This window comes from Nannospalax galili, unplaced genomic scaffold (assembly GCF_000622305.1).
Source record: "Nannospalax galili isolate Female #2095 unplaced genomic scaffold, S.galili_v1.0 scaffold128, whole genome shotgun sequence".
NCBI lineage: Eukaryota > Metazoa > Chordata > Mammalia > Rodentia > Spalacidae > Nannospalax > Nannospalax galili.
In genome coordinates this window covers 2,554,206-2,567,401 of record NW_008360322.1, presented here as the reverse complement: position 1 = coordinate 2,567,401, position 13,196 = coordinate 2,554,206, and positions in this window count along the sequence as shown.

Sequence of the window (13,196 nt, the reverse complement as noted above, 5' to 3'; positions counted from 1 at the left end):
TGTGCACAAGGCATGCAAAAGATACCACTGTATGTATTTTATGTGCACTTAAGGCTAATAGTAGCTTAGGGTTGCTTCAAATTCTCATTCCTCCTGCCTCTTGAGTACTGAGAGCACAAGCATGCACCATGACACCCAACTTGTCAACCTTTAATTCTTAAAATAACTTTAAAAGTATGGAGTATTGCTAGTTCAGTTCTGGGGATGGAAACAGTGAGAGGTAGACAGGCTCGGTAACATTCAAAGTGGTAGAGCTGATACCCAGCAGTGCTGGAAACCCAGGCCATCTAGGCCCAGAGACCACATTCTGACTCAATGTCCTGCTCCCTCCTTGTATAGAAACATAAAGATGAAAAGAGGCTTCATGAAACAAGCACGTAAGATCACTGTCTCATCCCCCATCCCTACAGCAGGTAAAGCTATGTTTTGTACAGATGGTTTTTAATGGAATACTTCATTTAAACATCCCCAATAGAAAGAAGGCTTAATTTATCCTCCTCAAAAATTATAAGAAGATTAGAAGTAGATACACTGACTTGAAATAAAGCCCCCGGGAAGAATAAAATTTAAACAGAAATAAACTAACATTTAGCTCCCTACTAAGTGTAACATAGGCTTCCTAGTTAACATGTTCAGTATGTACTGTTCCAGTTACATCCATCCACTCTCTGCATTGCAATGAGCAACCACAGCAATTGGCAACAATAATTTGCATTAGAGCTCCTATTCTCGATGCACATATTAAAATCTCCTTTTATAATGCTTTTCAACATATAAATTCTTTGTTTGTACATTATCTCACTTAGTCTTCAAGACATCCTTTGGAACAACCATGATTATTCCTATTTTTAAATGATCAAATCAAACAAGGAGTTTACAAAGGGTTTTCAAGGTCAGGCAGTTTGTAAGTGGCAAAATACAGACCGAAACCTCAAGCCAAACACCAAACTTGCACCCTTTCCTGTTGCCCTAAAGCTAGACAAAAAGAATAATATTTTTCTGTAGTATTGAATGTGATCCTATATGGGCTGTATGAGCCAAAAATAGATAACAGTATTTGTTCCAAATATAGAACCTTGCCTCTGAAGAATCCAAATACTTCATATATCACTAATTCACAAAATTTCTCTCTAGCTTACAACAGAAAAAGCTGGCTATGAACGACAGTCCTCTCCACAGCTCTGATGCCTACAGTCTAGCCAAGTGTCATCAGTTCTACCATCCTATGAGCTCCACATGAGGTGACTTGGCTTGGACTTTGTCTTCAAATCACAGAATTAAAAAACAAAAGAAATGGAAGGAAAACTCCCTGTTTCCAAGGCTATGAGAAAACTGCATACATTTGGGAGCCTCCTTCAGGCTGCCCAAAGGTCAAAGACAATGAAAGACAGCAGGTGAACAAGCAGATGAAGGATCCATCCTATTTCCAGCTGAGTTGGGCAGATCTCAAACCCTGCTTGGTTTGTATTCTTCATCTGTTGCAGAAGGAAAGAGGTCAGGTGCCTGCAAACAAAGCCTGCTGGCCATATCCCACTTTACTTTAGTCATTGGGGTGGCTGGAGTGTGGCCAGGTCTCTTCATCTGCATTTATTATCTCTTTGCGCCTTTGTGGAATCATCTTTCCACAAAGCATCTATTTATTTGGCCCTTTACAGAAAAATGTTGGCAACTCCTGGGGCTAAATCAGGCTCCAGTCTTCTGCCTCTGACAGCAAATACTTGGCACTGCCAGAATGGAACAGAGGCTCCTTTAAAATCAGAGATTTGGAGAAGCACCCAGTCCTGGCTGGGTCCACCTTCTCCCTCTAATATGTTCTCTTGAAGTTAGTTTCCCTTCCCAGCATCCAGATCTACAACATGCATATGTATACCTCTTGGCTCCCCACTTTTGTTCTTCCCCGATATAAACCTAAATCTGTTGTCAGTACAAGAAGACAGTTTTCTGGATTAGCTATCTTCCTGATCTGGCCAAACCAAAAATAAGTTTCTTTCTTTCTGTAATCTGTAGCATTTGTAGAGGTAGCAGGTGGCCGGACTTGATACCCCAGAATTAGGTCGTGGGCCTAGAACTCTGGGAACACGAATACAAAAATACATTGGAATTGTTAAAAGCCCTGGAAAAAAAAAAAAAAAACAGAAAAGGTATTCTTAGAAACAAATTTATGAGAAATGCATGAGAAGTACAAGACAAAGGGATTAGAGGGAATTGGGAAGCTAACACCAGTAACAGTACAGTTAAAAGAGGCACAGCCATGGACAACAGGAACAATTCCAATGAAAGCTGTAGCTTAGAAGAGCAAGTACAGAGAGGACAGCATCCCCACAGCTGGCAGTGAGGTTTGCGCCTTTCAACAGGAGCAACCAGAGAACATGTCCCTCTCAAACTCCCTGTGACCAGCCTAAGCAACAAAATCAACTTTCACTAGACTGGAGCAATGCCAGGAGGCACAGAGCCAATGTATTCGAAAGGTATGGATACCAAGTACCAAGCAATGCCCATGAAACACAGGGGAGAATTCATTTTCAGAAGAGCAGCTACTGGTATATTCTGCCCACAGATACAGACCTGCCCTTGCCCTCCTGTTACTGGGGATAGGATGCCACAAAGATGCAATACATTCACCAAAGAGCAGAGAGGGAATGATTACAAGCTCCATCATTTGAGGAAAATCAGCGCTACAATGGAGCAGCTCCCAGTACAAGTATGACCTAAATCCTAGTAAACAGTTACCAAGGAAAAAGAATAAGACCTAAAACAAGAATAGCATAAAGTCTATACAGAACACTTAGTAATAAATTTAAAATACAGTGAATCACACCAAAATAAAACAGCCAAAGGCTATTAACAGACATGGCAACTAACAAAAAAGGAATACAAATGGCCAGAAATACATTAAATGTTTCTTATTCATACATGTAATCAGGAAGAGCCAAACTCAATTATCTAACATCCCTGACTCTTCCTCCCCACATCAGATGGGCGAAACTTTTGGAGAATGATAATAACTATTGTTGATGGAAGTACATTATTCTTAAACCTTATTAAATCAACCTATTTAACACTAAATATGCATGTTTCCTTTAACCCAACAATTCTATTTCTGGATGTCAAGCCCTACCCCTTAATGACATACTTCCTCCTACATGGCCACACCGCCTATAATTTCCCAAAACAGTTCCACTAACAGGGGACAAAAATGTCCAAATACTTCGAGCCTATGTAGAACATTCTTATTCAAACCACCACACTACACTTCCTGGCCCCTGTAGACTCATGACCATATAAATGCAAAATGCATTTAGACCAACTTCAAAAGTCTCCATAGTTTTTACCAGTCTCAATACTATTTAAAAGTCCACAGTCCAAAGTCTCTTCTGAGACTCAAGTCAATCTCTTAACTGTAAACCCTTGTAAAATCAAAAGAAAAAATTACATACTTGAAAGAACCAATAGAACCAAATACACATTCTTATCCAAAAGGAAGGAGGAGGCAAACTGAGGAAATATTGGACCAAAACAAGACCGAAAACCAGCAAGGAATACAACAAATCCAGTAGCTCCATGTCCAAATACTGAGACTTTACTTCCAAAGGGTTTGGATGGCTCAGCCCTTCCAACTTTACTGCGTGTAACATACATCTCTCTCTTGAGCTGACACTGCTCCCTGTATGCAGCTCTCCTTGGCAGACGTCTCACAGCTCTAAAATCTGCAATGACTTCTTGGGGTCTCCACTGCCAACCAGGCTTTACCTTCACAGTGTTGTCACACAATTGCCTGTGAGGGTCTTCTTTACACAAGGATGCCCCTGCTGTATGCTGCCTGACTCTGGTTCCAGAGGGATCAGAGTCCATCATGGTGGGGAGGCATGATGGCAAGAAGTGGCTGGAGCAGAAAGAGGAGTGATCACATCTTTAAGCATGCACAAAAAGCAGAGCCATGAATCCATTCTTGATACCATCAGATCAACCATTAAGCTTCAACACCTGAATTTTGGAAGTGAGATAATCCATAGCCATCTGTCCATGGCTACCTAAAATTAATGTCCTTGAACTCAAAATACATTCATATATGATATTTGTTTTTGTTTATGCTGTATTCAATTTTCTAAACTTAAAATACATGACATTAGTTTAAAACTGCTTCCAGTTCTAAGCTTTGAACTCTTGATAATTTATCTTAATAAATACAGAATTAGCAAAACAGCAGAAAGCTGAAATTTCCCAATTAATAGAATTCAAGGAGAAGAAATAATGCATGTAAATATTCAGAACAAGAAAGAGCAGAATGCAGCTTCTACAGATATTCGGAGACACCAAACGAGTGAGTGGGGATTGGAGAGATGAAGATGTTTGCCTTTTCTCTTGGTAAAGATTCACATACTTCAGCCTAGGGCATATCACATGGAAAAGACTCATAGTTTATCATCTTCCTATAATGTCAGGACAGAAAGAAAAGTTGAGAAGATGTCCAAAGCAAATTGGTCTATCCTCCTAAGCCAAAGGTATGTGCGGAATCAAATCGGAAGTGACACCAACTGGCAAAGACAGGCATTTCTTCCATCCTTTGGCAGGGCCTGCAAGGCCATACAAAGCAACTGGGAAATACAGCTGTGTTCTGATGAGAGAAGGCACGTTGCACCACAGCAGAAGAGCCAGCACTGGTGCTCTCTTGCAGAAGAAAATGAGCACAGGACTCAGCAGTCCACTGAAATCTGACATAACCCTTTGGCTATCAGAATGAAGAAAATCAGGCCAAAGAAACCCCAAAGAAATATCGTAGGAAATGGAAATGGGCCAGTTGCATTAAAATAAGATGACTGTGACTGCATGCATATAGTGAAAGTAATGCTGTCATTGCATAGAAGTGCACAAATCTCCTGAAAACTACAAAAGAACTTAATTTCATTCATGTCAGTTTTGTTCTGATTTAAATTCCTGACTCTATTCATCAGTTGTGTGACCGTAGAAAGCTCTTTAATCGCTTATTCAGTCTACACATTCAGTGCCTAGTATGTCATAGGTTCTCAATAAATATTTACAGTCTCTCCTTTTTATATTTATAGAACTATGCAAATACCAGATATATTTTAACACTACTTCTAATCCAATAAAATAAACCCTGCTACAGGAAGCAATTTGTTTACAAATTACACAGAAGATTGGTGAATCTGAATACTAAGGAGTAAAAGAATTCCCTTCCAAAATATAAAAATGATTTTAAATTTTTATTTATTTTTTAGAATTCCATTCATGTATACAATAAACTATTATCATGTCCATCCCCTATTTCCACTCCCCAAACTATACATTTATTGATCTCAACTTTGACAACTGTCCTGAGGCTCTTTTTGTAGGACTTTTTCAACTAACTCATTTTAAAAGTTATGATCTCTTTCATTAGGCATTAATCTAGCTGGGCCTATCAATCAACTGGCCAGGAGTCCACCCACAGGAAAGCTCATTCACCTGAAGACGTGCTAAGGAAATGGAAGCAATAATTATTCCACTAATGAGATATGTACTCGCCCTTCTCAAAAACTCCTCCTTCATTACAGTCCCTTGCAGATCTTCCATCATGCAGTACTGTGAAGACTGCCTGATTTTCTGAGTTATTCAGAAAAATGTAACTTTTTCTTTGACGCTAACGTTTCTTAAGAGATTTTGTTTCCATAGTTGAAAACAAACTAACAATATAGTCCTATGAATTCAATTATAAAATGATATATAATGTTAATTATTGGAATTAGAAGATATGATACATTCTTCTTTATTACAGTCATAATTTCAAATCTTTAATAAAAGTAATCCAATTCAGCTCTCTTTGAGACACTGTACTTGCTATTTTTAGAAATATCAATCCCTTGACACTAAGTCACAGTAAGTTATTATGTCATACCTCTCTTATAAATATAATAAATATTGAACATACGATGAAGCATAACAATGAAATAAGTTTTTGACCAAAAGGTGAACCCAATGGGTATCAAGTTGACCTGTGCAACCTACTCTTAATTCATACCTGTTCTACTAGGCAGCTTGAACACTGGGATCATCATTAGGAAAAGAGAAAAGATAATCACTGGGGCTGGAGAGATGGCTCAGTGGTTAAGATCACTGGATGCTCTTGCAGAGGACCCGGGTTCAATTCCCAGTACCTACATGGTGGCTAACAACCATCCATAACTCCAGTTTCAGGGGATCCAACACCTTCTTCTGACCTCTTAGTGCATTGCACAACATGAGTGCCCTTACATACATGCAGGCAGTACACTCATAAACATAAAAAAATAAGTATTGTTTTAAAAAAGATAAAAGCTAGTCATATGAGGCTCTATGCAATATCATTTGCTGCCTATTGTGCCACAGAGTCAGTAGATTTGGGAGACAGGAGAGGTGTGGGGATCTGAAGGCACTCCTCTGAATAATTCATGTGTAATTTATCTCCTGTGAATTCTCCAAGGAATTTACAACTTGGTATCTTTCAACTGCTGTCTCACAGACAGTGAAGAGACTTCTCATCAAAAGCTGACTTGCTTGTACATCATTATGCTATTGTCCCTCTGCTTTTATTGTGTCCTCTGGCAGTGATGCTTACAGAACCAGTCATCTGGGTTATTTGCTACAATCCCAGGGACTCTCCACTCCAGACTGTGGTTGGGCACTTTGTCATTTCTTGATGCTTTGCTTTCATTCCACTTTGATGAAGGAATAGTTTAGGTCTTTCTCATAAGAGTCTTCTGATGGGTTTCAGATATACCTCACCCCAAGAGTCTTAACCTCTAATGTTTTATCATTCCTTTTCTGTCCTCAAAGAGCCTCTGAAGTCTCCCATTTTTCACCGTTCAGTACCTCATATCTAATCAGTCACCTGTCCAATGATTTTTGTTCTTTCTCAAAACATTAGCATCTTAGCACTCTGTGGGCAATTCAATTAAATTTTATTACTCTGGACCCAATTCAAAAGGAAACTGCTAGTCCAACAAAGATCTGAATAAAGTATATTATTTAGATTTTGGAAAGGCAAAAAAATAAGAATTAAATGTTCCAGTGAGTCAGAAAATAACAGGAAGAGAGAGAAAAAGAAGATTGTGGAAAGTTTATAAAGGGAAAATGACTTGAAAAAACATAAAACAAATAGACAACTGAAACTACAGCAATATCTTACTATGGAAGATAATTTTGTAGAATACTTGCTTAGAACTCAAAGAAGACACTGGGTGGAGGTCAAAGGGCAGAGCGAAGGTTTGGAGAATGAGTGTCTCCCTTGACTCTCAGCTCCCTCACTTAGGTAGCAGTGCCGTTCGACCTCTTGATTTCCCATCCATAAAATATGTATAAGAATTCCCAGGACCTGGGGCTAAGAGAGATGGCTCTGTGGTTAATAGCACTGACTGCTCTTGCAGAGGACTCAGGTCAGGCTCCATTCCCATCATCCACACAGTAGCTAACAACTATCCGTAACTATAGTTCCAGTGATCCAACATCCTCTTCTGACCTCCATGGGCACTGTACAATATGTGTGCACTTTACACATATGCAGACAATACACTCATATACATAAATAAAAAATATAAAATAAAATAAATTAAAAGAAGAATTTCCAGGACTTAATACCTTTGCACTCTGTTGTAAGAATTTTAAGCATGGAAAATACCTTGAACTCACTGAAGAACATGTCACTTCAGAGCAGCACAATGGTAATACCCTGCAAGTAAGTAACCCATTGTAGATGCTTTTAAAATAAGTGTTTATACTGAGCCAGTTTCTACTATGCTCTTCATTGAAAAGATTTCTTTCTTTTTCCATTACAACCCTATAATTGAATTTTATAATATTACCTAAATATATTATATTACAGAGACTAAATTAATTTTTTTAAATAGGTCAAAGGAAACTCAGAAGAGAAAATAGAAGCTGAAGTTAGAATTTACTTCTCAGCTTTTATCAGATAATAACTGTATTAAACAAATATCTTTTGGTGCTTTCTGCATTCCAAACGGTGAAGGCTATGAAAAAGAAAAACAAACTATGCCACCAACAGTCTGATAGATACACATTCTTCAGAAATATATCTGCACTATAGGGAAGATTGCCAGAAAGTCCTGTCTCAATTCCCAGACTAGAATAAATAAGCATCCCTCCACTGACACCCTCCAGAATTTCTGCTTCAGTACCCAGGGTATTTTGCACCCACACATCCAGAAGGTCTCCTTGTGCTGCAAAGCATAAGGACATAAATCACTTCAAGGCCTGAATTCCATCTTCATTAGTGTAATACGAGGAATCAGTCTCAGATGATCACAACACTGCTCAGTGCTTTCCTCATATGAATCATTCAGAGAATGGAGTAAATGAATTGATATTTTTACCTACACAGCACAATCATATATTCAAAAAGGCTCATGATGCCAACCCAAAGTCACCTTTTTACTCCCCCTCAGTGTCCTCAATAGGACTCTTCATGACCAATCACATAAAGTGATTTTTCTGACATTTTCCTCCGTATTTCCAAATAATATATTTACTCAACCACTTACTGATCTGAAATTTTTAGATATTATCTCTTGGCTTCTAAATATTGTGACAATTTAAGTGCCTTAAATTGCTACTGCCTTTCCACAAACCTCCAAATATATTAACATTTTCTAATTAAATGTAAAGGGAATATTCACATTATTATATAAAATTATTTTACTACCAAGTTAAATATTGTTTCATTTCCTTTTATATAATTTTACTTGTTTTAAGCTTATCTTTGTATTGTCAGAATTGTAATATATAATATCAACATGTGTTACAGATATGGTAAGAATATATCCTAGTTTGCTTTCTGTAGTTATAAAATATTCTAACCAAAACCAACTTATGTTTATTTGTCTTGTACTTTGAGGTTCCAATCAATCACTGAAGGAAGTCAGGGATGGAGCTGAAGCAGGAGCAGAATCAGGAACCAGGGAAGGACAGAGCTTGCAACCTTGCTCCCTTGTCCATGCTTAGCTAGACTTTTTATACAGCCCAGGCCCACCTGCCTCTGGATGGTATCACCCACAGAGGGCTGGGCCTTCTCACATCTGTCTTCAATCAAGAAAAATCTCTGATAGATATGTCCATACGCCAATCTAACAATGGAAATATTTCAGTTGAGGTTTCCTCTTCCCAGATGACTCTGGGTTTATATCAAGTTGACAATAAAATCTAGCCAGCAGAGCATAAAACCACAAAAAAGGTACTATAAATCTACTGAATAATTTACTGCATATATGCTGTATATATGCTATATATAATATATAGTATATATACTGTATGTAAGTGCTAAAATTGTTACTTTACTAATCTGTTTACACTTTGTATAAAAATTAATATGATGCATATTATTTGAGCAAATAATGTGGCTGGATTTTCTTTACTATATAAATGTTCCCAGAACTAAATATGTTTATAGTTTTGTTCTGTGCTTGTTTTGTGAGGCTGTTTGTCTTCTTTCCTTCTTTTAAATTTTTTGTTGCATTTTATTTATTATTTGGAGGTGCAGGGGGCATGGGTGCACCACAGTGCATCTCTGGTTATGACCGCGTATGGGACAACTTGCAGGAATCTGTTCTCTTGTAAGTGGAACAAACCCAAGTTATCAGGACTGATGGCAAGTTTGTTTACCAACTGAATCATCTCATTAGACCATAGGCATTTCTTCTCACCAGTGTCTTTTGTTTTTTTATTTTTATTAAATCATTTTATTGTAATGAACTCACAAATAAAAGCATCACAGATGTAGATTAAGGTAGCTTCTCAAACACTTGACCAGTCCCAAACTTAGTGAGATTTGACACAGTTAGGATGGCCATTCTGAAGCCATGGAGCTTCACTCGGGTTTTACATTTTCACTATCAGTTATATTTTTATGCACTTATCCACCACAATAAAGAAAAACTAATGACAAAGTTGACATTAGAAAACAGTTAGCATTTTACCCCTTCATGACTCATGTGTCCTTTTGCCCACATCCCAGCCTTCCTCATCACTTAATATTACCCTTTCTTAGTTTCAGTTATGCTATACCCATACTTGCAGCTGTTTAAATGAATACATGTCTGCACCATATGCTAGGATCTACATATGAGAGAGAATATGCAGAGCTTTTTTTTCTTTCTGTCTGGGTGACTTAATATTATATGTTCTAAATCTACTCATTCTCCTGCAGGTTTCATTTTCCCTTTACAGCTGAATAATATTCCACCTTTCATATGCACCACATTTTCATTTTCCATTCATCTTTTGATGGAAATCTAAACTGGTTCCATTTCTTTGCTTTCACAGAGCAGCAATAAATACAGATGTGCAAACATCTCTATGGGAAGATGTGGAGTTTTCTGGAGAAAACCCAGGAGTAGAATGGGATATACGGTAGTTGTATTTTTAAGTTTGTTGAGGAATATCAAACTGATTTTCATAATGAATTGATTAATTTACATTCCCACCAGCAGTGAATAAGGGTTCCTCTTTCACTATACCCTCTCCTACATTTATTGTCAGATTTCTTCATGATAGTCATTCTAACTCAAGTGAGGTGGTATATCAAAGTTTTAATTTGTATTTCCTTGATGACTAGGGATGTGGAAAACCTTTTTGAATAGTTATTGTTCATTTTGTGTTTCCATTTTTGAAAACTGTTCATTTAATTAGCCCATTTGTTGACTGACAGTTTAATTTCCCTGTGTTTAATTTCTGAAATTTATTGTATTGTAAATTCTGGATATTACCTTCCTGTCTGAAGTACAACTCATAAAGATTTTCTCTCATTCTGTGGGCTTGGTTTATCTTATGGTTTCTTTTGCTGTGCAGAAACTTTTGAATTCCATGTAGTTCCATCTGTTGATAGTTGGGATTACTTTCTATGCTATTGAAAGTCCTGTTCAGAAAGTTCTTACCTACCTGAATGTCTAGAAGAGTATTCTTTATGTTTTCTTCTAGCTGTTCCACCATTTCAGGTTTTAAATTAAGAGCTTTGAACCATTTTGAATTGATTTTTGTACAAGGTGAAAGATATGGATCTAATTTCTTTCTTCTGAAGGTGGATACCCAGTTTTGCCAGAAAAATTTGACAAATACATTATCTTTTACCCAGTACTTGTTTATTTTTTCCTTCTTGCTCAAAAATTAGGTGTCTCTGTTGGTTTATTTCTGGGTCTCTATAATGCTCCATTGGTCTGTGTGTCTGATTTTTTGCCAGTACAAGGCTGTCTTTATCTCTATAGCTCTGTACTATAACTGGAGGTCAGGTATTGTGATCCCTCCAGCTGTCTTCTTACTCTTTAAGATTGCATTGGTTATTCATGGTCTTTTGTGGGTTAATATGATTTCTTGGATTGTTTTTCTAGATCTGTAAAATATGACATCATAGTTTTAATGGATATAGTAATAAATCTACAGATTAGGTCTGGTCAAAGAGCCATTTTTACAATAGTCATTCTGCCAATGGGCACATGAAAGTTCTCCACTGTCTAGTATGTTCTTTTGTCTTTCAAAACTACCTACAAATGAAGGTAAGAGTGAGAACACTCTGTTTTCACTTATACTAATACACCAGGGTAACCATCCACAAACCAAGTTCAAATTTTCTTACATTCACCAGCTGCTTGCAAGGGACCTCCTAAAAATCAAAGGTATAAGCAAAGGAAGGGCTTGACTGCAAGTCCTCTACAGCCAGACACACCCATTCTAGCATTTCTACTACTTTTAAGAAAAGTCATCCCTTTTCCAAGCTTTCCATATCCATTCCAGCAGAATATTGGAATTATCTTTCTAGTTTCTTTCCACAGCATTAAATTCTATTTCAAATGAGAGTATCTCTTCTTTGCCAATTATTACTCCTTTAATTTCCTTCTTTTGTCTTATTGCTCTTGCAAAAGTTTCAAGCACTGTGTTAAAGGGGAATGGAGATAGTGGACAGCCTTGTCTGGTTCCTGGTTTCAATGGGAATGCTTTTTTTCTCCATTTAGAAATGATGTTGGCTGTGGGTTTGTTATATATGGCTTTAATTATGCTGAGGTATGTTCCCTCCAGTCCAATTCCCTCTAGGACTTTAAACATAAAAGCATGTTGAATTTTGTCAAAGGCCTTCTCTGCATCTATTGAGATGACCATGTGGTTCTTGTCCCTTAAGCACATTTATATGATTTATGATGTTTATTGACTTTCATATATTGAATCATCCCTGCATCTCTGGAATAAAGCCAACTTGATCATGATGGATGATCTTTTTGATGTGTGTCTGTATGCAGTTTGCAAGTATTTTGTTGAGAATTTTTGCATCTATGTTCATTAAGGATATGGGTCTATAGTTTTCTGCTTTGGTTGTATCTTTACATGGCTTTCATATTAAAGTAAGGCCAACTTCATAGAAGGAATTTGGAGGTTTTCCGTCCATTTCTACCTTTTTTGAATAAATTGAGTAGTAGTATTGGATGTAGATCTACTTTAAATGTCTGATAGAATTCTGCTGTAAATCCATCTGGTCCTGGGCTTTTTTAGCCAGGAGGTTTTGTATTACTGTTTCAATTCCTTTCTGTATTATGGGTCTGTTTAAGCTGTTAATCTCTTCTTGGTTTAGTTTTGGTGGTTCTGATGCTTTTAGATACCCATCCATTTCTTTTAGTTTTTCAAATTTAGTAGCATGTAGGTATAAGTATTCCCTTATAATATTCTGGATCTTTTTGGTGTCTGTTGTGATGTTTTGTTGGGACATGCTGTCCTGGCCTCCATCTGCACCTCCCCCACAGTGACCTTTTGGGCCTTGTGGTTCCTCAGTCTCAGAGTTGTTTACCAGCTCATCTTCCGGTATCAGGTCCTGAGAACACCATGACCTGGCACTGACCCTGCAGTCATGTGACAGCTCCCCCACCCCATTGGGTCAGCTGCCTTCTGGGCTAGGGTATAAAAGCAACCTGGGGCTGAGAAATAAAGGCTTCTTCTGCTACACTAAAAGTGTGATTGTCTCTTCAATCCTGAAGTCCTCTCTCAGAGATCAGCTTCATGCCCGCGCAGGCGTGGCAATTGGAGGTTCCACCGAGATCTGAGAAAGAGAGGTAAGCGGACAGGGTCGTCCCAGGCCGGCAGAGACATATTGGGGATTTACCGTGGGAACTTCACATAGTAAAAGGGAGCTACAGCTCCAATTTAAAGACCCTTAGAGGAACAAG